At 34.4% G+C, this 24,373-nt stretch overlaps 1 long non-coding RNA gene and 1 other non-coding gene across 2 annotated transcripts; both read right to left on the bottom strand.

Annotated features, from left to right (window-relative positions):
* Window positions 1-883: 883 nt before the first annotated feature.
* Window positions 884-3,225, bottom strand: LOC128294214 (uncharacterized). The gene is made up of 3 exons (XR_008284526.1): window positions 3,139-3,225; window positions 2,588-2,670; window positions 884-971 (listed from the first exon to the last, which is right to left on the bottom strand). It is a non-coding gene; the product is annotated as an uncharacterized LOC128294214 (long non-coding RNA).
* A 13,298-nt stretch (window positions 3,226-16,523) lies between these two features.
* Window positions 16,524-16,630, bottom strand: LOC128294868 (small nucleolar RNA R71). Its single transcript, XR_008285175.1, has one exon. It is a non-coding gene; the product is annotated as a small nucleolar RNA R71 (small nucleolar RNA).
* Window positions 16,631-24,373: the final 7,743 nt, after the last annotated feature.

The following is a 24,373-nucleotide window of genomic DNA, read 5'->3' as shown; positions in this document are numbered from 1 at the left end:
GCCTCACTTGGATCACTTCATTGGTATCCCTACACCGCTCACATTGCAAACGCATAATATGTTATTGTGACTTGGTTAGAATATGGTTGTGAACGTGTTGTAGTATGCTCTTGTCACAATAACATATTTTGTAACACCCCTCGCCCGTATCCGACGCCGGGACGGGGTTCGAGGTGCTACCTGACTTTTACTAACACTTTCATACTAAATAGTGCCATGAAATCTCAAATAATTAAAAACTTTTCTTTTCACATGCAATCTGTCCCTTATGCGAGCTTACAAGGCCCAATACATGCATTCGGGGCGGTTTGGGACCCAATCGAGAACTCATGAAAAACTTAGAAAAAATCTCTTGCGTTAAGGCTTCACACGCCCATGTGCTCAGGCCGTGTGGCCAGAAATAGGCTAATTATCAAGCCTTTTATCACTCTCACACCATATGCATAGATACATACTTATCCAATAACATACAACGTGACATAAATGAGCTCATTAAACATCTACAAACATGTTATGCTCAAATTATTTTCTTATGCAATAAATATTATAGAATTTGCCCATATCATTACCACATACTAGACATAACTATTATTACATCACAAACCATTCATGAAGCATAATTAACTATTTACCAATCACTTAATCCTGCATTAGTTACTAGCTCATCAATGAATCTCAATTCAATCTCTAGGCATACATGTTGTAAGCCACATCACAAGAAATAATAACATAAATGCATAAGAATAATCATCTGGGCCCATAACGATATTAGCCGACATAGGCCAATTTACATAACTAATACTACCTTAATAACAAGCCAATGCCTTTGGCTAAATCATAATATTACATACTCACATTAAAACCTTATACATGCCATAGACTCAATCACTTGAGTTTACTTACTCGATAACGTTAACTCGATAGGGTGATAATATCTCCGACGGCCTCCAACCCGAGCTAACTTGGAAACTCTAGAAAACATGGGAAAGAAGGGGTAAGCTTTACTTAGTAAGTTCATATGAAAACAATAAGCAACTCATTAACTTGTTTTATCAATGTTTACAACATATTCTCAAGTTCACTACAAGCTGTCTTCCTGAGCAACGGTCACTAAATTATTTATATCTGGAGCTACGAAACTCCGAATTAAGTTCTGTTAATTTTCCCTGAAACTAGACTTATTTTCCTTTCTTCCATAAAATTTCCAGAATTTTTCGTTAAGCCAAATAGTACAGTTTATTCCTCAAAGTTACCCCTGATTCACTGTCTGACAGTTTCGACCCTTCTGTACTAAAGTTCAATTATCTCATAGTACAAGACTCTAAAAATGTTTTCGTCTATTTCTCTTGAAACTAGACTCATATTTATACTTACTAATTTTTTTCTAGAATTTTTGGTTGGGCCAATTAGTACAGTTTATTAGTTAAAATCTCCCCTGTTTCAGGGTATGACCACTCTGACCCCTGTGCACTACAAACCGAATTTCTCCCTGTACAAAATTCCAACGGTTATGCCGTTTATTTCCCATAAAAATAGACTCAATAAGGAATCCATTCATGTAAGTTATAACTCTTAATAATTTTTGTACAATTTTTTGTGAATTTCTAAAGTCATAATAGGGGATCTCGAATTTATTCAGACCCTGTTTCACAAGAATTCAAATATCACACAATATGGAATTCTTTTTCTTCCCCTATTTCTTTCATGTGAAAATAGACTCATTAAGCTTTAATCCCATATTTTATTCTGCCTCTAACTCATTTTCCACTATTTTTAGTGTATTTTCAAAGTTACACTACTGCAGTAACTCGAATCTGTCAAGGCTAAATTACTCATTCATGATCATTGTTCACAAAATTAATACCACATCGTTTGTATAATCATCACCGAGACATTCATATCACATTTTCATTTATCATCTTACCATATTGTTGTTATGTCGATTTTTCAACCCGAGGGTTAAGTACATACCTGTTCAAAGTATCCATTTTACAACATTTACCAATACGTCCCTTTCATCTCGAGTATTCCTCCGTTTGAGTAGAATTTTACCCGTTGAACACATCGGAATATAATTTGGATACATGAAAAGTTTGCACATAAGTGCCACATATGTAGCCAAGCTACCATGTAACCCGCCCATAAGTGAACTCGGACTCAACTCAACGAGCTCGGGCGTTCGCATCCATAAGTGAACTCGGACTCAACTCAACGAGCTCGGATGCCTAGTTACATCTCACGAACTCGGACTCAACTCAATGAGCTCGAACATTCGCATCCATAAGTGAACTCGGACTCAACTCAACGAGTTCGGATGGTCAACCATCCTAGTGACATGTCACTTGTATCCTAATCTATTCCTAAGGTTCAAACGGGATTTTCCTCAAACACATATCCTTGCCATCTTCCGTAAAATGCCAAACCAATACTCTGGTAGCACTTTATATTTAATGATAATACACATAACTTGCATTTTATTCAAAATAACCACAAAGCATATATTTCATGATAAAAATCAGCATATCATATATTTAACATCAATAACTTAAAATAACAATTATGCTACATTATTTACACATGAACTTACCTCGATACCACAAAGGTGAAAAGACATACTCGTCCATAAATTGATTTCTTTCCGTTCTAGGTCCAAATCTCAATTTTCATCATCTATAACATCACATTTATCCTACCAATCAGTCACAATATTCATATGGGTCTGAAAATCATATTTTTACAAATTTTCATTTTGACCCCTAAACTTTTACATATTTGCACTTTTGCCCCAATACTCGTAAATTAATTTTTTATTCAATTTCTATAAGGTTTAAGACATTCTGAACATTTTTCTCTTCTATGGAAACTCCAAATTTTCACTAATTCACACACTTATGACTAATTTATAACTTTTACAATTTAACCCCTTTTTGACATTTTTATCGAAATTCATTGAATAAAACTCATATTTAATACATCAAACATTCATTATCCACTATAAATCATCAAAACACAACCATATCATGAATGGGTAAATTTTTAAACTCTAATTTCTCTTCAATCAATTGGTAGAAATAGAAAATTTAAGCTTCACGGATCTCAAAAATACGAAAATCATTAAAAACGGGACAAAAACCGTACCTATAGAAGCCATAGAAGCTTGGCTGAATGGAGCTCATCCATGGCTGCCATTTTCAGTTCTTTCCCACGGTTGAAGAAGAAAGAATGGAAAAAAAATGATAGCTTTTATCATTTTTGTCTTATTAGATTATTTTAATTAATTTACAAAATTACCCTTTTTATTTCAACCAAATTTCAAAAATACCAAAAAAATATCCATTCACTAACTTATTAAAGGAATAATTATCACATAAGGTCTTTCAATTTAAAACTCATAACAATTAGGCACCTCATATATAAAGAACTCAACTTTTACACTTTTTACAATTTAGTCCTTTTGACTAAATTGAGTGCTCAAACGTCAAAATTTTCGAATGAAATTTTTACGAAATATTTTCATAAATTTATAGACTATAAAATATAATAAAATAAATTTTTTTCTCGTCGGGTTTGTGGTCCCGAAACCACTGTTCCGACTAGACCCAAAATCGGGCTGTTACATATTTACACTTCATTAAATCATAAAACTAACATATACTCTCATGTACAACTACACTCAACTTATATACAAATATTTCATTTTTCAATAATTCATCAAAACTAAACATCGTATACACATTTTAATAACTCACAAGTCTAACTTATATATTAACATGCATTCACAAGTTAAATGAAAATGACCCAAACTACAATGTAACACCCCTCACCCGTATTCAACGCCAGAATAGGGTTACGAAGCATTACCAAACATTTTATACAATTACACATACATTTTCAAGTTTCAAAATAATCATCATTCAACAACATACATTTCGTCCCTAGTATAAGCCTACGAGGCCTAAAACATTTATTCGGGGTGGTTTGGGACTAAACTAATAACTTATGAAACTTTTGGAACACTTAGAAAATTTTTACAAAATACAGGGGACACACGCCTCGTGTGGCCTAGCCGTGTGTCTCACACGACCAAAGACACGACCGTGTCATAGGCCGTGTGGACATTCAAAATGGGATCACATGTGTAACGCCCTAAATTTTATAAAATTGTTTCTGTAATCATTTGACACAACTGTGTATCTGCTTCAGTGGTCAAGTGTTCTGGGTGTGTGTGAGAGATCCCAAGTTCAAGCCTTAGCTTGGGAAAAAATTTGGTTTTATTTGAATAAAGCCTTGTCTTTGGTGATTAGGCTTATAAGTATTTATTTGTAAAAGCTTATTAGAATGGGCCTGCTGGTCTGGTGGTTAAGTGGAGTGTTGGAGTATTGGAGGTCTTGTGTTCGAGTCTTTACGTAGGCATTATTTTTTCTCGTGCAACCTAAAAAGTTTGAGTTGGACTAAAAATCTGGGTAGTTGAATGTGGTGGGTTAGTGGAGAGAATTAAGGGGGATTGGATATGAGGGTTATCAGAATCTTTGATTTTCATTTTTCTTTATGGCAAATTTTGGTTTCCCTCTTCTTTCTTTCTTCCTACTCCCTACCGACCCTCTATTTCCCTTTCTGCCGAATTTTGTTGGTTCTCTTTCCCACTTCGTTGCTTTGTTTTCTCCATAACCTAGCCTCTTACATAATCTCTTTTATGTTATCGCACTCAAGCAGGTTTGGTAAGTTTTCTCGTTTTCTCCAATGTAGGTTGATAATGATCATTTAGTAATATGGTTATTGTTTCTGTTAACAGCATATAAAGAGGCTGTGGACGACAGTGAGTTTTTCGTGTCGTAGCATCATTATCGAAGGGCGGTAAGTTGAGATTTCATTCATTCTTGATTATCAATTTACTTGTGGATGCGCTAAATTGGTTGTGTGTCTCGATATTAGGTCCTGGAGTGCTCGAGGATTATTTAGGCATCGAATCGTAGCAGGTGTGTACTCTAAACGCACTATAAATGAGACTCGACAAAGAGCCAAAAAGTATTCTGTCGACGCCACACGGGCATGTGGTCGCCCGTGTGGTAGGCCATGTGACAGTACACGGGCGTGTGGTCGACGAATCAGGCCGTGCGCATGCGACACGGGTACAACGGACATGGCCAATTGGGCCGTGTGGGCCACACGAGCGTGTGGAATTCTGGGTCAAGTCGTGTGATCCACATGGCCAGGGCTAATTTGGGCTGTATGGGCCACACGGGGGTGTGGGCCTACACGGGCAGGCCACATGGGCGTGTAAGCCCATTTTTCTGAATTATACTGTAAGGTTGCACGGGTCGCCCAAGTCGACTGTGACCTGTCATAGGGTCGGAAAGGATATCTTTGACCCCTATTATTGTGATCTGATTAGGTGATGTATGTACTAGCATGTTACACTCAGCATGTTTATCTGTTCTGTTCTGAATATAAATGTATGACTGTTAACCTGCATTATAGCATGCCATATTGTATGATGCATTGCATTGGGGTAGGTTTGATGAAGCGAGGGAAGTATCTGAAAAGCTTAATAAGCCTGTTATCTGGCAGCTAAGATGCATAATTATGACATGTACAACATTACAGTACTTTATAGTGTGTAGGGTTGGATAGGTCGATTTTATCCCCATATTTGGTGTGTAGGGATGGGTGAGTCGATTTTATCCCCACATGGTGTGTTAGATTGGACGGAGTTGGTGTGCAGGTTTGGTGGGCATGTTCTGTTATTCTAAACTGTATGCATGGTGTATCTGATTCTGTTCTGAGTGGGCCAAGGCCCACACCGTATCTGTTAAGGGCTCAGGCTTGAATTATGACTGTATTCTGTGATATGTCTGTATACATGCTGAACTGTGGGGATGTACACACTGAGTTTACGAAAACTCACCCTTTCTATTTTATCTGTCAGGTAATCCCTAGCAGTAGGCGGATCGGTGCAATAGAGGACTCAATGGTGACCACGATCAACTACATCTTGGTTTATGAACTTAATACTTTTGCTTTACTCATTATTTTGGGAGTTTTGAGGTAATTGGGGACTCAGACTCTTGTTTTTAATTTGGGTTTTTGAACTGTGATTTGGAATGTAGACTGCAGCGCTAAAATAAGGTTTTTCTTTAAATAAGCTAAGAGTTTTTCAAAACTAGAAATGGTTTCTTAAAATGTTTACAATAAATGGGGTTTTGATGCTTCCGCGATAAAGAAATGTTTTCAAAATGATTCGATTATTTCCCGTTTTTCGACTAAGTAAAGGATAACAACTGGACGGTTTATAAATCAAAATGGTTTGTTTAAAAACACTCTCATGTGACATCGTCGGATTCAACCATAATGTATAGGCTGGGTTTGGGGTGTTACAACATGGCCATGTCCCAGCCCATGTCCGACCCTGTGTAACTCTCTGACTTGGGTCACATGGCCAACACACACGCCTGTGTGACTAGCCCATGTGCCCTAAAAATGGCCACACATGGCTGTGTGCCAAGCAGTGTTCCAGGACGTGTGGAGCATACTAACTTGATTTCAATTTCAATACCCTGACCGTGTGTCACACACGGCTGAGACGCACGCCCGTGTCTCTGCCAGTGTGGACAAAAATAAGCTATTTACCAAGCCATTTTGCCACCCAATTTACATATACCTATATTAAACCAAATGACACAATTCATGGCATAAAAATAGACATTCTATTAACCTCATTCAAACATAATTCATACCTTTTCAACACCAACCAATACAAAACACATCAATACCACAATATGCCATTCCAATTCATATCAATTTCACTATCTCAAATCATCAATATGATCATTTTCCAAAAATACATTATTTACCTAATTTCACCAACATACCAAACTTAAATTTATACCATTTGATATTCACCATGCTATTTATCAACAATCATCACAAAGCCATCCTTAAACACACATCATAAGCCATAAGCACATACATATATATATATATATACACAACTAAACCAACCAAAATTAAGCCAAATCTCATGGCTATATGCAAAACCAAAACATTAACATTTACAAGCCATTTCAAATGACCAAATTCATTACCAAACTATATATCAAAATGACCATAATCCTATACACTTAAGTTCAAAAGTACCCAAGAGATAGTAGGATAGTGTGACGAAGTCTCTGACGATCCCTGAATCTGAGCTAGCTTTGATTTCACTATAAAACATGGGAAATAAACACAGTAAAATAGTATTAAAATCAATTAACTATAAATACACAATTCAAACAATCGAATATATATATCAACACATAAATCATATTATCTGACAAATCTTTCACATATTTAATCATATTACTAAATATGCAATCCATCAATTTCTTTGATTCAAAGCTTGTACGATTCATGTACATACCTGTACCACCTCTATTTAGTCTCAAACTCATTCTTGCCTTCGATATACCCGTTGAACCATTCGAAATACTATCGGATACTCGGGAAACTCGCACCCTAAGTGCCACATATATATAGTCGAAGCTATCTCAATATCATATTTTAATAATGCTCATCCTCAAGCTATCAATGGGTCTACTCACACAAGCTGACGAGTATCCGCAACACATGCTGGATAACTCAGCCACTGGTAGGACATACGAACCAGCACCCAAATCACATAACCCCTAATGACATGTCATTTGTATCCTAAACTATTCCTAAGGTTCAATAGGGATTTCCAATGCTGAAACTTCATCGAACAAGTTCACAATGTCGTATTCACAATTTAGACAATATCAAAACATTTAAAGCACAACTGTAATAATGTTTAATACATACAAACTTACCTCAAATGCAAAAACGATAAAACGAGTTGATTAATCCCAAACTTTGTTCTTTCCTCGATCTAAGTCCGTATTTCACCTTTTTTAATCTAAATGTAATAAAAATTAACTTATTTAATAATCTCTTTATTCAATTTAGTCCAAATTATACATTAAGGAAATTTTACGAATTTGCCCCTAACATTTCACATTTTTATAATTTAGTCCCTATTTCATAAAATCACAAATCCATGCAATTCAACCACAACCCATGCTAGCTGAATTTCAATTAGGTCCTACAAAATTACATTTTACGCGATTCAGTCCTTTTTATCAAATTAAGCACTCAAACTATAAAATTTCTTAACGAAATTTTCACACAATTATACAATCATGCTGTAAACATTAAAATAATAATAAAATAAATATTTTAACCTCAAATTTATGGTCCCAAAACCATTGTTCCTATTTGACTAAAAACGGTTGTTACAACAATTACATACACAATTTACCATGAGAACATACTAACATTTTCATGAAACTTATATAAATTCATTTAGAATATTATTCACATGTTTATGCATCCATATCACATTGTATTATCACAATATATAAGATCATATTTAAACGATAATTTGACATTCAAGGCTATGAAACATAAAAGTGGGCTTTATCACCACATATCTGATACACAAATCTCTAAAACACCAAATGACTCGTAGAGTCAAATATGTCCCAAAAGCGTAGCATTTAGCTAACACTCTCTAACACACCAACACATCCTAGTAAATGGAGCTTAGCTCACTTCCCTTATCTCTCCAAATTGTCCAAGGATCTCAATGCCCAAATCACAAAACATACTGGTGAGTACTCATAATCCTATGGCATGCTAACTATATCCAATAGTTTTAAGAAACCACAAGGTCAATATATCCACAATTACACACTTTTAATTAGTGGTTTAATGCACATTATCTCTATTCATATTCATCAATTTACATCACAAACTTGTACACATTGCATGCTTATTGAATTCACATTTAATTGCACTTTAAGTGCCACAATAATGCTCATTGATCCATCACGTATCCGACCATATATGTGTGCATTAAAATAGGTACATCATATATCACATACAAGTATTCTCAAATATTACTTGTCATAATAATATCACATTCCACAATTCAACACATATATACTTATTGAAAATTTGCTCACTTTCGCTACATATTTGCATTATTAGCATATCATTATCACTGTCATTTAGTATGTGTATCATGCCCACAACATAACACAATTCACAATAGTTATCACACATGTCTCATGTCACAATATTGCATCAATAATAATCAATCCACAATTATTTACATAATCACATAATCTGCCAAAATAAAGAAAGGGAAATAGAAAGCTTACACTCAAAATTTAGTGTAGGGGTTTAGGCTATTCCCAAGCTCCCAATTAACATTATGAATCGTGTCTACAAGTAGCGATTCCAAACACTCACCAATCACGCTTTCGCCTAATTGCCGAAAGCTTAAACTAGTTTTTCCTAGCCTTTTACATCGCTTGTAAAAGGATTCAGCAGTTTTGATGCTTCACACATAATAACCACACAATATACATAATCAATTAGCCACCAAAGACTCACCTAAACCAACCAAAAATGAGTGCCTAAGTTATATTCCTCAGGAAATTGAAATTTCAACTGACAAACTTGAAACTTAAATATCTTAATCTTTACTCATTCTCATTGTCTATAATCGATTCCAATCATCTAATTATAATCTAAGAACAATTTTCAACCTTCAAACTACTCAAAACTACGTAGATTCATGGATCTAAAATTTTGACATACAATGACAATTTTCACAAAAACTCAATAAAACGTTGAAATTCTTTAACAAAATTTTAAGGAATGTTTAGAAACCTTCTAATCATGTCAAAACTAATTGAAAACACTTTACCAAAATCTACCATTAACGACCTAATTTTCAGTTTTTATTCAAAACATGCAATTTAATGGCTAAAAACTCAGTTTAAAAGACCAGATAACATTAAAAACTATTAAGAAATCAAACTATTACCTTTGATGGAAGAGAAACGAGCTTTTGCTTGAAAACTCGAAAAACCCACAAGCTTGAGAGATGACAAAATTAATGGTGTTTTGGGTGTTTTTCTTGAAATTCTATGGAAATTTATGGCTTCAGGGATGATAGAAGTTAAAAGAATGAAGTTTGTAAAATAAAATTGAGAGGGAGAATCCTGGGGAGAACAAGGGACGACAACAAAAATATGAAGAAAAACTAACTTGGGTTTTATAACGATGGAGGGGAAAATAGGGTATTTTTAAAATTTTGGTAAAATTGCTTTTTAACTACTCTTAAATTGAACCATCTTACAAAACAATCCTTATTTTAACATTGAAAGTCTTTTGAAAATTATTTTTAAAAATTGATTTAATTGTTAAAAAGCCAAAGACGAAAAAAGTTTTGGGTTATGACAATTCAAAATTTTCAAACCCATTTTAAGCCAAAATTCTTAATTTGCCTTCAAAACTGCTAGGCCCAATTTTGGGGTGTGACAAACACAGAACTATAAAAAGTTTCTCTCTTTTTGGGGTGAAAATGAAAATTCTCTCTTATTGACAAAAACTGATAGAATTGTTATTTCGGAAAAATATATGTAATAGTTGAGAATAAATTCTCTTTATTTTTTGGTAGAATAACAAACTCTCAAAGTTGTGTTTATAGCTCTACTAGTGTCATTTATTTATTAGAAGAGAAGGTAGAACCATTGTTGAGTTGTAGTGGTTTATTTCAAATAGAAAAACATCTTACTTAGAATAGGACTAGGGTGGATGACACACCCTAGTATTCCTACAGGGTTGCTGCCCCTTTCGTGTCCATAAGGGGTTTTTGGGCCTCTCTCACATTGAGTACAATTATGAGTATTTCTCAGGCCTTTTCAACCTAGTACTTTGTAATGTGATCCAACTTGATTCAGTTTTTCTATTTCCCAAAATAAACTTTAATATTTATATATAAAATATTTTTCTCATCCCTATTTTACCCCCAACAAAATTTTGATGATTTTACCCCTAGTAAAATTTCATGAAAATATGTTCAATATTTCACAACTCAACATGTTCATTATGACCGAATGTTTTATTTTCATTTTTAGGCTTCAAAATAGTCCAAAAACATTAAATCATTCTTCATATCATTTTTTAAGTAATACAAATAGAGTTGCGAATGGATCATTTCCATTTTCATTTCCATTTCCATTTCCATTTTTGGAAACCTACATTCATTTTCAAATAATTCCATTTCTTCATTTCGGAAAAAACTGTAATCATTCTTGAATGTTTCTCATTTCTCTTTTCCTATTCATTCCCTTTATTTCTATTTAAACATGTAATTCATTTTTGGTTTTAACGGGCTAGCGGAGGGACTAATTGGACATATGTAGTTGAGGCTCAAATGATTTATAATTAAGTTCCAAATTTTTACCTATTAATTATCAACTAATTTTGTCATGAAATTATTCCACTATAGTATCATGACTGAGCTCTCCCTAAGGACATACCATTACGAAAGCAACTATTTAGTGCTCGTCCAATAGCCTTGCCATAAATGTGTTGCCTCACAGAATATCATTGATCTTTTTGGGGTAATATTCGCTCTCCTAATATGATCCTATTTTATCTCATGGTAACCATTACTTCTTCCTTCATGAAAAGTCAATCACTATCCAATAGTGATCAAGTCATCCATTATAAAAACGAACGACCCGTGGCCACGTTTACTTTTCATCAACCATGTAATGTCAATGAGAGGATATCATTTACCCATGTTTTGGGCTATAAATTTCACTGTTGTGAATGATGCTACATACTACAGAAGTCGTACACGCAATGCACCAGTTTTCGATTCCTTATCTATTTGAACTTAGGCTTTTACTTACATCAAAATGTACGATTAATGCATAATAGCCTGCCGTCCACTCAAGATTTAGGTATGACATAATATGAAAGTCACTAGTGAATAAACACATAAACAAATTTAATATCTATTTTTCTTGGGTCCTTTCCAATGTACTGTCAGTCTAGTCAGTCACATCTATGTCTCTATCTTTTGGGAGTCATCCACTTCAATGCCCAAGACAAGGCATCTCTCCAATTGGACATAATAGACAATATATTAGAATTTTAACCGATTTGCTCATTTCTAATTATACTAAGGAAATGTTTGGGTTCATCTACTAATACAAGTTATCTTTTCGTACTACGATCCAACCATGTAATACCACTTAATATTAGTTAAACATTTAGACAACCAATGAGAAACATTTGTTTCCATTTTGCTTTTTGTGCAAAAACCATGTGAAGACAATTATACAAAGTAATGTAATCAATGAATTTGCTTTATTAACCAATTTTTTCAAAAAAATTACAAGTTTACAAACGAATATACTACACACAAGGCACCAAATCCAACATAAACATCATGCAATGACCTTAACGTACTAGTATAACCATATACTGTAACAACCCGAATTTTACGATTATCGAAAAAGTGTATTTCGTGTCTCCATTTTTGAAAAATGGATTCTTAAATATTTATTAAAAATATTTACAAAGTTAATTGAGTGGTTAATTAGAGTTTAGTTAGGTGAATTAGCTTAAATTAACGTTAATTAGGTATAAGGATTAAATTGAATAAAGTGTGAAAGCTTAATTATAGATTAAAGAAAAGTTAAAAGGATCAAATAGGAAATTATGCCTTTTTCTAAAGTTGAGACGGCATATGCTAGATAAAAATCTTAGATTGTTATGTTTTAAATATATATATAAATATATTATTTAATTATAAAGTATATTATTATTGTAAATTATATTATTATATTATAAATAAACCAAAAAGTTGACAAATGTATGGTGCAAATGATGACATGTGGAAAAATAAAATACATATATTAGTAATTATTACATATTTACTTAAATAATATTATATTATATTATTATTTTGTTATTACATTAAACTAATTAAATAAAGGAAATAAAAAGAAATAAAAGATAGAAAAAGAGACAAATAGAAACAGAATAGGCAAACGAAACAAGAAGGAAAGAAGGAAAGAAAGAAAAGGGAAAATTGGGGTTATGAGGTTCCAAGCTCAATTGATAAGTCAATTTAAGTCTTTTTGTTGTAATTTTTGAGTTTTTAGAAACCTAGAACAAAATATTTCATGGTTTATGTTGAAATTTTGGAAGCTATTAGATTTCTAGACATTGATTATGTTGAATAAATGAAAGAATTAAGGGATTGTTTTTATAGAATTGCAGGTTAGATTGTTAATTTTGTGAAGTCTAGGGACTGTTTTGGTGGATTGTTCCTTTGTACATGGAATTTGAGTTGAATTACTAAGTTTAGTGAGTAATTAAAATATTTTGTACCATGAGTTTTGTTAATATTAGCTTTCAAGGAATTTAATGCTATAAATTAAATTAGCATGGTGTTAAGTTATAAAATTCAAGAATTTAGGGATTGTTAATAAATTATATGTATAATTGGTTAATTATAGAAATGGTAAATTCAAGAATTAAAATTGTGAATTAATTGAAAGTATGAGTTGCTTTGAACCTTGTGGAATAATTGGTTAATATGATGGATTAAATTGTATAGGATGTAAATGTTTTGGGGCAAATGTGTAGAAGTATAAATAAGTAGCTAAAGGTATTGAAATTGAATGGTAGTGTATTAATAATTTTTAATTGTTTTAATTTTCGTAGCTAACGTTGTTCCGGAAAAACCTTGGCTAAGAAATGAAAAGGCAACGTCAACGAGGGTTAGCTCGGAAATTACGGTTTGTATTTCTATAATCTGAATTTAATTATTAATTGTTATATTTTAATTTAAATGATTATGGTAAAAAAAATTAAGGTAAGTGTAGTATATTTGATATTGAATTGAGTGTTTGTGAAATTATGATTTATGTAATATTTGAGCATTGGTATTGAATTTAAATTGAATTGGTATTTAATCAATTTTAATTATTAATTGTTATATTTTGGTTTATATGTTATAGTAATTAATTAAGGAAAGTATTAGTAATTGTTATTGAATTGAATTTATATGGATATATGTGATTGATGTGATAATTGAATATTGGATGTATGTTATATTTGAAAATATATTGATTAGGAATGTGATGAAATTAATATGAATATGTGATTATTGTGAAATTTGAATATTTGTTATTGAAAAGTAAAGTGAATTGTATTGAATTGAGAATATATGTGATTAATTGAAATGTGTATTGGTTGAAAAATTGAAAGTGAATTGAAAACCCTATTAACAGTATTCGGGCTAACTCGGATATAGTTGGCATGCCATAGGATTGGAAGTGTTCCGGGATACTTTGACCTTGAGTAAATGAGGCACTATAAGTGTCATACTGTTAGTTCGACTTCGAGTCGATGAGGCACCATGTGTGTCATACTGCTACTGTTACTTTAGTTTAATCCGATGAGGTAGAGTACTGTACTGTTACTGTTTACTTCTTCAATGCCGATAAGGCACTGAGTGATTTACTGATGTGTTGGTTGGATCCGTGTATCCTTCAATGTTCGAGTCATGTTAATAGAGGTAAATAAATGATAAACTGTAAATTATAAATATTTTTACCCCATGTTTAATGCATTTTATGGATGATTTCTCATTAGAATTGGTGAATTCGATGCTCCTAACGCTTTAATTCCATGTTTTACACCTAGGAGAGCATAAGAGAGCGAAAGGAGGCAAAAATAAGCCAAAAAGGGACAAAATGGACTAAATCGAGAAGATGACACGGCCTAAGCCTTGCCACACTGGTAGCTCACACGCCCGTGTCTTTCGAGGTTGTCGACCAAGGCTTTCACGATTCACACGGCCTGGCAATCACGTCACACGGCCGTGGCACACAAGCGTGTCCCTACCGAGCCCCAGTTAAGTCCAATTCGGAAAAGGCCATTTTTGAGGACTTCTAGGCATTCCAAAGCCTATAAATACACCCTAGAAGAGAGGAAAAAGGGGAGACAGAGAAGGGGAGTAAGGAATTACCCCAAGGAAGCCGATTGATCCATCTCAGAAGCTGGATTCATCATCAAGACTGAAGATCTCTCCTCAATTTCCCTTCAGGAGTTTTGGGTTTTCTTTATGTTTTGTATTCTTTATTCTTCGGAGATGTTTTCTTATTTAGTTATGAACTAAACCCCTAAATACCTAAGGGGAATGAAACCTAAGACGAATCTTGTTATTATTTTCTGAATCGTATGATAAATATTTAACTTGTTCTTCATTATGTGCTCTTAATTCTTGTTTTGATATCTTAGGATACTGATTCAAGACACGCTCTTATTCAGAGGAGGAATAGACCCTATCTAAGAGTACATTTGTCATAATTAAGCGGAGTTGATTGCGCGCCTAGAAATAGGGTGACCAGATTTTTCCGGATTAGGGTGAAACCTAATAAGAGGATCCATAGATCGAGTTAATGCAACCCTAAAATGTTAATTAGAGAATAGTCTCGGTTATTCAATCTAGGGATTAGACGTTATTAGTTTTGAATAGGGATAATAACATAACTTAGGGATCTCTACGGAACAAGTTGAATGAATAAATCGTCCGATTCGGAGCCAGAATAACAAGTAAAGTCTAGGTGAATTTTTCCTTAGGTATTGTCTCAAGTCAATCGATTTTCCCAAAAGCAATTCCTCAATTCGTTTCTCTGTACGTTCTTAGTTTAAATAATTAGTTAATTAAAACAAACCCTTTTATTCTTAGGCTAGATAATAAAAAGATAGTTATTACTAGTACTTTTGGTTCCCTTGGGTATGATATCACGGTCTTGCCATTACTATACTATTGTTCGATAGGTGCACTTGTCTTTTCATTGTGATAATAGTTAATCTAGGTTTGATCTTCATTATAAACATTTATCACTTGTTACGAATCATGCGATCAAGTTTTTGGCGCCGATGCCAGGGAACTAAAATATTAGGAACGCTGAAGTTTTATTACTTTAGCCATTTAATTTTCTTGCAATTTAATTTAATTTTTATTATCTATTAATTTATTTATTCTTTCTCTTGGCAGGTTTTTATAGTTTATGACTAGAAGAAACCCGTTGAGACCATTACTTTTTGACGAAGAAATCGATCGTACAGTTCGTAGAAATCAAAGAGAAATAAGGCGCAGCTTAAGATACATGGAGAATGAGCAAGAAGACGATACTCAACCCCTAATGGAAGAGATGGCTGAAAACTAAGGTAATCAACTACCTCCTGCAATTGCGGTTAATCAAAATCCTGCTCCACGTACTATGTATGATTATGCTAAACCTTTTTTAATAGAAATTGAATCTAGTATAGTTAGACCTGCTGTAGCTGCAAATACTTTTGAATTAAAACCTAACACTATTCAGATGATACAGTATTTTGTTCAGTTTGATGGTTTGTAGGATGAAGATCGCAACGCTCACTTAGCAAATTTCCTAGAATTTTTCGATACATTCAAAATCAATGGCGTTTCTGATGATGCCATTCGTCTTCGGTTATTTCCCTTTTCACTGAGAAATAAAGCTAAACAGTGGTTGAACTCATTACCACGAGGGTCTATCACTACTTGGGAACAAATGACCGAGAAATTTTTACTAAAATATTTTTCGCCGGCTAAAACGGCTAAATTACGTAATGATATCTCTTCTTTTGTGCAGATGGATTTAGAAACACTTTACGATGCATGGGAGAGATACAAGGACTTACTGAGAAGGTGCCCTCACCATGGGTTACCGCTTTGGCTTCAAGTACAAACATTCCACAATGGTCTGAATCCCTCGACTCGGCAAATGGTTGACGCAGCTGCTGGGGAACCATCAACAACAAAACACCTAAAGAGGTTTATGAATTCATTGAAGAAATGTAACTGAATAACTATCAGTGGCAAGTCATGAGGACTAAGCCAACAAAAACAGTCGGCGTTTATAACGTCGACTCGCCATTATCTTTGTCAAATCGGTAGAACTTCTCAATAAAAAGATTGATAGTTTTCTTGGTTCTACGCAGGTACATCCAGTAATGAGGTGTGACTCAAGCGGAGGAGGTGTGCATACAGAATATCAATCCTTCAACCCACAACCGAAGAGGAACAAGTCAAATATATAGGTAATAATAACTTTAGATCTCAAAATAACTCATACAGTAATACTTATAATGCAGATTGGAGGAACCACCCAAATTTCTCCTAAGGTGGTCAAGGAAATCAAAAGCCATAAAATCCTCAGGGTTTTCAACAGCCACCTTATCAACAAGAGAAGAAACTAAACCTTGAGGAGATGCTCTCAAATCATATCAATGTCAGAAACCCGTTTCTAAAATACTGAGACAACACTTAAAAATCAACAAGCATCGATCCAAGGACTCAAAACTCAGATAGGCCAGCTTTCCAAACTGATCTCTGAACGACCTCAAGGTAGTTTGCCAAGTAATACCGAACCTAACCCAAGGGAACAACTCAATGCAATTAATACTCAAGATGACGAAGGAGTCGTTGAGCCTGAACCAGAACTGAGGCAAGAAATTGTGGTAAGCAAATGGAGAGATGAGGTAGGTCAAAATACAAACAAACCAGTGACTGTCGAATATAAACCTTGTGTGTCATACCCTAACGCGACAAGGAAAAACCGCTCAGATGAACAATTCGGTAAATTCCTTAAATTTTTGAAAAAATTACATATTAACTTACCGTTTATTGAAGCTTTGTCGCAGATGCCAAACGCAATGAAATTTTTAAAAGAGATTTTAGTAAATAAGCGAAAGTTTGACGAAGCGTCACATGTGGAGCTAAATGCAGTCTGCTCAGCTATTCTACAGAATAAGCTACCCCACAAATTGAAAGATTCAGGAAGTTTTACAAATCCTTGCTTAATTGGTAGTTTAGATATACGTTATACATTAGCTGATTTAGGGGCTAGTATTAACATAATACCTTACAAAATGTTTAAGCAACTAGGTCTTGGGAAACCTAAACAAACTAGGATGAGCATTCAATTGGCAGATAAAACTATAATATTTCCTAAGGGTATTATTGAAGATGTACTTGTGAAAGTAGATAAGTTCATATTCCCCGTTGATTTCGTTGTTCTAGACATAGAGGAGGATAATAACACCCCTTTGATTTTAGGGAGGCCCTTTTTAGCAACTGCTAAAACAATTATTGATGTTGGCACAGGTGAGCTTACACTTCGTGTGGGAGACGAAACAATCACCCTTCAAGCACATAATTCTGGCATCACATCAAACATTGAATGTAATAGTCCACACCAATCTACTAAAACTGACAATATGACTTTGCAGAAATTAAGCTTCAAAGAAGTTCACGAGCCATGTTCCAGAAATGATAAAAGACACATTCATGAAGAACGAAGGCTACAGAGAGGAGCTAGACGAATGGCAAGTACACAAATCGAGAACATGTGATAAATCGAAACTATGTCAAAACAAGGCCGATACCTCTCCTAATCAACTTAAGCTTGGCGATAAAGTCTTACTAGATGCCGTAGATCCCCACATTGACACTACCACACCGAATGAGAAAATCCTTCTTACGGTACTTAGTATTTTTCCATTCGGTACGGTAGAGGTGAGTAACCCCAAGTTCGGCACTTTTAAGGTAAACAACACCCGATTAAAACCTTATTTTGATGAGATTGATAGCAGGAATAAGGAGTATAAACTCTTCGAACCACCCTGACCATTCACTAGAGAGGTAAGTCAGCTTAGACTATAAATAAGTGCTTCTCGGGAGGCAACCCGAGCACTAACATATTTTTAATTTCTAACACTTTGAATCATTAACTTAATCATTAACTTAATCTTTAAATTGCAAAGTTTTTCAGCACACACGACCAGGCACACGGGCGTGCCTAAAGCCATCGCCAAACAAGGGAAGAGACACAGCCGTGCGATATGGCCGTGTGGAAGTAGGACATGATTTCCCTAAAACACGGGGTGCGATAAATCCCCACGACCGTGCGACATGGCCATGGGTGAACATGATAGGAGACCACGGGCGTGGGGATGGAAAACTACGGGCGTGCTAGGGACAAGGCTCGATTTTGTTTCCTCGATACGGGTGTGAGACAGGCCCGTGCCGTTCAGCCGTGTACAACAATACACGTGCATGGTACCATAACACACGGGTGTGGGAGAAGCAAACAAAGCTAGGCATGACCGTGCGATATGGCCGTGGGCTACACACGCCCAAGACACACGTGCGTGGGATAGTAGCCGGGCACGACCTAATTTGCAAAATTCGAAAAACACGGGCTCACTTTTAGAGTACACGAGTGTGGCCCTAAGCCGTCTAGCTTCCCCCTATATAAGCAAACCACTGTTCATTTTCTTTTTCCTTTCAAAACCCTAGCCGAAATCTCCCCTTCTCCACACCCTAATCCCTATTCCAGCCACCATTCCTTAGATTTGCATTTCCCAACCCCCAAACCATCCTAAAATCCACTTCCCCTGCATTAATCCTCACTTTCCCATCTCTTTTCCCTCTATTTTCCTTCCACACGACTGTACCCCCTGCCACGCCTGTGCACAGCCTCCAACTTCATTTTTAAAGCTCAATCTCTCTCACTTAGTGCCTTCAATGTCATCTTAAAGAGGAAAGAAAACTACCGTACCAGCCTCGAAGAAGAGGAAGGGAGCGACATCTTCCGCGAGTCCACATCTCATCGCGAACCATCCAGTGATGAAGATGTTTAGAAATATTTATTTTATTATTTTATGTTTTTTTAATTTTTATTCAAACTACTTTTTAATTTTTAATTTTTTAATTTTTATTTTTTTAGCAGATTTAAAATTTTATTATAAATTTCTATTATTTCTTTTCGAGTACTCATTCTTCCTACTATCCTCTAAAAAGTTCCTGATTTTATCACAGTTATATAGAGCTCTTAAGCTCATCCTCACATAGGAACTAAAACTCCACCGGGAAAGGTTCTCCACGATTGCCATGTCCTACTCGACCACGACCATAGCTACCACTAGATATAATATTCTTTTGGCGCAGGACTTATGGCTTAATGAACCTCTACGACCGCCGGAGTATCCTCCTCCACTCTCGAACCGATCACTCTCCAAAACTCTAGTTCGAGGAATTCATCATACAGGAAGTTTCACTTCTCTCCCTATCTTATTTTTATACTCTAATATCTATCTTTGTACATTAAGGGCAATGTACATCTTAAGTGTGGGGGTATTTATTTCATTATCAAAAAAATCCCTGAATAATCATCTTGTTCTCTTGCAAAAACTCTCATATCATATTTAGGATAAATTTTAATTAATTTATGATTTTGATTTATATATCTGGAATTAAAATATAGGCATTTATGCATTGATTGTTTAAACTTTAAGACATTAGAGAATCAAGCATGATAAGTTGATTTTTAAGAATTTAAAATTATAGGTTGTTTCCCCAAGTCTAGGTATTACTTTGAATTGGAATTCACGAGTCTAAACATCAAAAAGCCATAATTTTTTGTGAGACTTTTGAGCCTTTTGAGCATCTATTAATTCTTTCATGCTCACTTTTATTATTGCTTTGAGTGTGTCAGTATTGAACTGTTATTCTAGAACTTGTTTGATTATGCATGTCGAGACCACACCATTTGATTTGATATATCAAAATGATTAAGGCACTTAGGATTAACCCACTCATGCCATGAAAAGCCTACCTCCATGATTAACCCCTAGTAAACCCCCTTGAGCCTAACAAACCACTTCTTGTATTACCCTTAATATTAACCTTTAACATATTATTGTTGAAATCCCCTAAATTAATCCCTATTTTTGTCGAGATTTGAGTTGAATGGATTGCCTAGCTATGTTTTGTTCTTGATATTTAGTCTATATTATTTAACTTTTCTTAAAAAAAAAAGAAAAAAAAACTATGTATGCATATCTGTAATTTCATATTTTGAGAGAAGCTTTGTTGTACGCAAGTAAAGATTAACTCTTTTTCTAGTTAAGGCAACTTTTCAAGTCAATCTCAATTCTAAGCCTTTCTTTCAACTTGTGACCACACCCCCTAACCAAGCCGCACTACAACCCTCTAAAGACCTTTTGATTGATGTATCATCTGAAATTATAGTGGTGGAGATTTGATTTTCATGCAAGCCTATGGTAATGACTTTTCATTATTGACTATTGAGTGCTTCATTTATTTTCCTTAAACACCTCGAGTGATTTGAGTGAATCTTTAGTGAGGATGTGAAATTCTATAATATTCTGAATCAAAGGTAATTACTTAGATGCGAAAAGACACCTATGTTTGCATGATTAAATACTCAACTTGGAATGTTTAAAACTTTTATGTTCCTTTAGTTGAATTCTCAATGTATGATTACCTATGGAATATTTTGAGATATTATCGATAAGAATTATAAGTTGAGGAGAATTTATTTTGATTATGAGTTGAGGATTTTACTTGAGGATAAGCAAATGCTTAAGTGTGGGGGTATTTGATAAACCGTAAATTATACATATTTTTACCCCATGTTTAATGCATTTTATGGATGATTTCTCATTAGAATTGGTGAATTCGATGCTCCTAATGCTTTAATTCCATGTTTTACACTTAGGAGAGCATAGGAGAGCAAAAGGAGCCAAAAAGGGACAAAACGGACTAAATCGAGAAGATGACACGGCCTAAGCCTTGCCACGTTGGTAGCTCACACGCCCATGTCTTTCGAGGGTGTCGACCAAGGCTTTCACGATTCACACAGCCTGGCAATCACGTCACACGGCCGTGGCACACGAGCGTGTCCTTGACGAGCCCAAGTTAAGTCCAATTTGGAAAAGGCCATTTTTTAGGGCTTCTAGGCATTCCAAAGCCAATAAATACACCCTAGAAGAGAGGAAAAAGGGGAGACGGAAAAGGGGGGGAGGAAAAAAAGGAGACAGAGAAGGGGGTAAGGAATTACCTCAAGGAAGCTAATTGATCCATTTTAGAAGCCGGATTCATCATCAAGACTGAAGATCTCTCCTCAATTTCTCTTCAGGAGTTTTGGGTTTTCTTTATGTTTTGTATTGTTTATTCTTCGGAGATGTTTTCTTACTTAGTTATGAACTAAACCCCTAAATACCTAAGGGGAATGAAACCTAAGACGAATCTTGTTATTATTTTCTGAATCGTATGATAAATATTTAACTTGTTCTTCATTATGTGTTCTTAATTCTTGTTTTGATATCCCAGGATACTGATTCAAGACACGCTCTTATTCAGAGGAGGAATAGACCCTGTCTAAGAGTAAATTTATCATAATTAAGCGAAGTTGATTGTGCGCCTAGAAATAGGGTGACAAGATTTTGCCGAAGTAGGGTGAAACCTAATAAGGGGATCCATAGATCGAGTTAATGCAACCCTAGAGTGTTAATTAAAGAAAAGTCTCGGTTATTCAATCTAGGGATTAGATGTTATTAGTCTTGAATAGGGACAATAACATAACTTAGGGATCTCTACGGAACAAGTTGAATGAATAAATCGTCCGATTCAGAGACAGAATAACAAGTAAATTCTAGGTGGATTTTTCCTTAGGTATTGTCTCAAGTCAATCGATTTTCCCAAAAGCAATTCCTCAATACTTTTCTCTGTGCGTTCTTAGTTTAAATAATTAGTTAATTAAAACAAACCCTTTTATTCTTAGGCTAGATAATAAAATGATAGTTATTACTAGTATTTTTGGTTCCCTTGGGTACAATATCCCGGCCTTGCCTTACTATACTATTGTTCGATATGTGCGCTTACCTTTTCGTCGTGATAATAGTTAGTCTAGGTTTGATCTTCATTATAAATATTTATTACTTGTTACGAATCACGCGATCAATAAAAGTACTGAATGATTGACTATTACTGAATAGTTGATTGTCACTGAATAATTGATTGCTACTGAATAATTGATTGTTACTGAATGATATTGATAAATTGATTGATATTGAAAAATATCAATTGATATTGAGCTTGGATTAAAATAGATTATTGATTGAAATGTGAATTGTTGAATATTATTTATTGATATTGAACAGTGAACTAAAACATGATTGAAACACATGAATTATGTAACTCTAAATGGGATATAAGTGAATAATATTATTGTTCAAGTGAATTGTGAACATATTGTGGAAAATTATATGAGTTAGTAGATGAAAGAATTGATTGAGTTATAAAGGATTTATCTATGAATTAAACAATTATATAATTGTGATTGTTCTATGATTTTTAAGCGAATGTTATATTTTCATATTATTAAGTGTTCAGATTATAGAAATACCACTGAGTTCATACTTAGTGTACAGTTTGTTTTCGTGCGCAGGATAAGTTAAAGTCAGATCGTTGAAGCAGCATCCCAGGCTAAACTTGAACTCTGAGTGGAAAAGTATATTAATTATTGGTAATGGCATGTACCTAGGATATCATATTCATATGAGTGTCATTTTGAATTATGAATGTAAAGGTGAAATAAGTAAATTTTAGATTTGGCAATGGTATATGGTAGGAATTGGCTTAATTAGTATGAATATGAACTATTTGAAAATGTGTGTGAAATACTTAAAATGATTCATCATATAGGCACATAAAATATCTAATTTGACATGTTTTGAACAGGTTTGAATGAGATTTAAAGTAATTGAATGAATGGTTATTGGAATATTTGGTATATTAAGTTGTAGGGTTGGTAAATTTGTTATTTAAGGCTCATTTTGAGTCCACACGGCCTAGCACACGGGCGTATGGACTGGCCATGTGAAAACTGCACCTTAATACTTTTAAGTCAGAGAGTTACACAGGCTCTCAACACGACCGTGTGACCTAGCAACATGGCCGTGTGATCTAGTGACACAGCCGTGTGAGTCACACGGGTAATCCACACAGTTGTATAGGTACTATTCATAAGAAAAATTTTGAAATTTTGAGAAAAAATCGTAGTGATTTTAAATTAATCCCGAATTGATTTCACTGCTCATATTGGGCTTCGAGGGCCCATTAAAGGGATGATATTTTAAATTTATGATAAGTGTAAACAATTATTTTAATTAATGACTGTAAATGAACTGTATTGACTGGTAATGCCCTGTAATCCTATTCCAGAGATGGATAAGGATTAGGGGGTGTTACATATACTCATGTCGTTACACACATTTATGCATAATTAGATTACACACCACTAATTCCATAAACTCAAATTCATTAAAAAGGGGCTCCAGATCTAACATTGACACTAAGTACATGCCAACTCAAAACATAACATTCAAAATGCTATACAAACTTTGCTGAGTAGAAAAGTGAGTCCTGGATTCTGCCAATCTTCTCGATTCCATGAAAGCTAATCATACCTATGCACGAAAATAAACAAATCAGCATGCTGACTAATGAAACTCAGTAATGCTAACACAATTAGAAAACAATGCATAAGCAAATCAACTATGTAAACTAGTTATAAATTCATTTATAAACAAACCTATATCA

This window comes from Gossypium arboreum, chromosome 6 (genome assembly GCF_025698485.1).
Source record: "Gossypium arboreum isolate Shixiya-1 chromosome 6, ASM2569848v2, whole genome shotgun sequence".
Taxonomy (NCBI): Eukaryota; Viridiplantae; Streptophyta; class Magnoliopsida; order Malvales; family Malvaceae; genus Gossypium; species Gossypium arboreum.
Note: the sequence above shows the minus strand (reverse complement) of the source record. Positions and strands in the feature narration are given on the sequence as shown.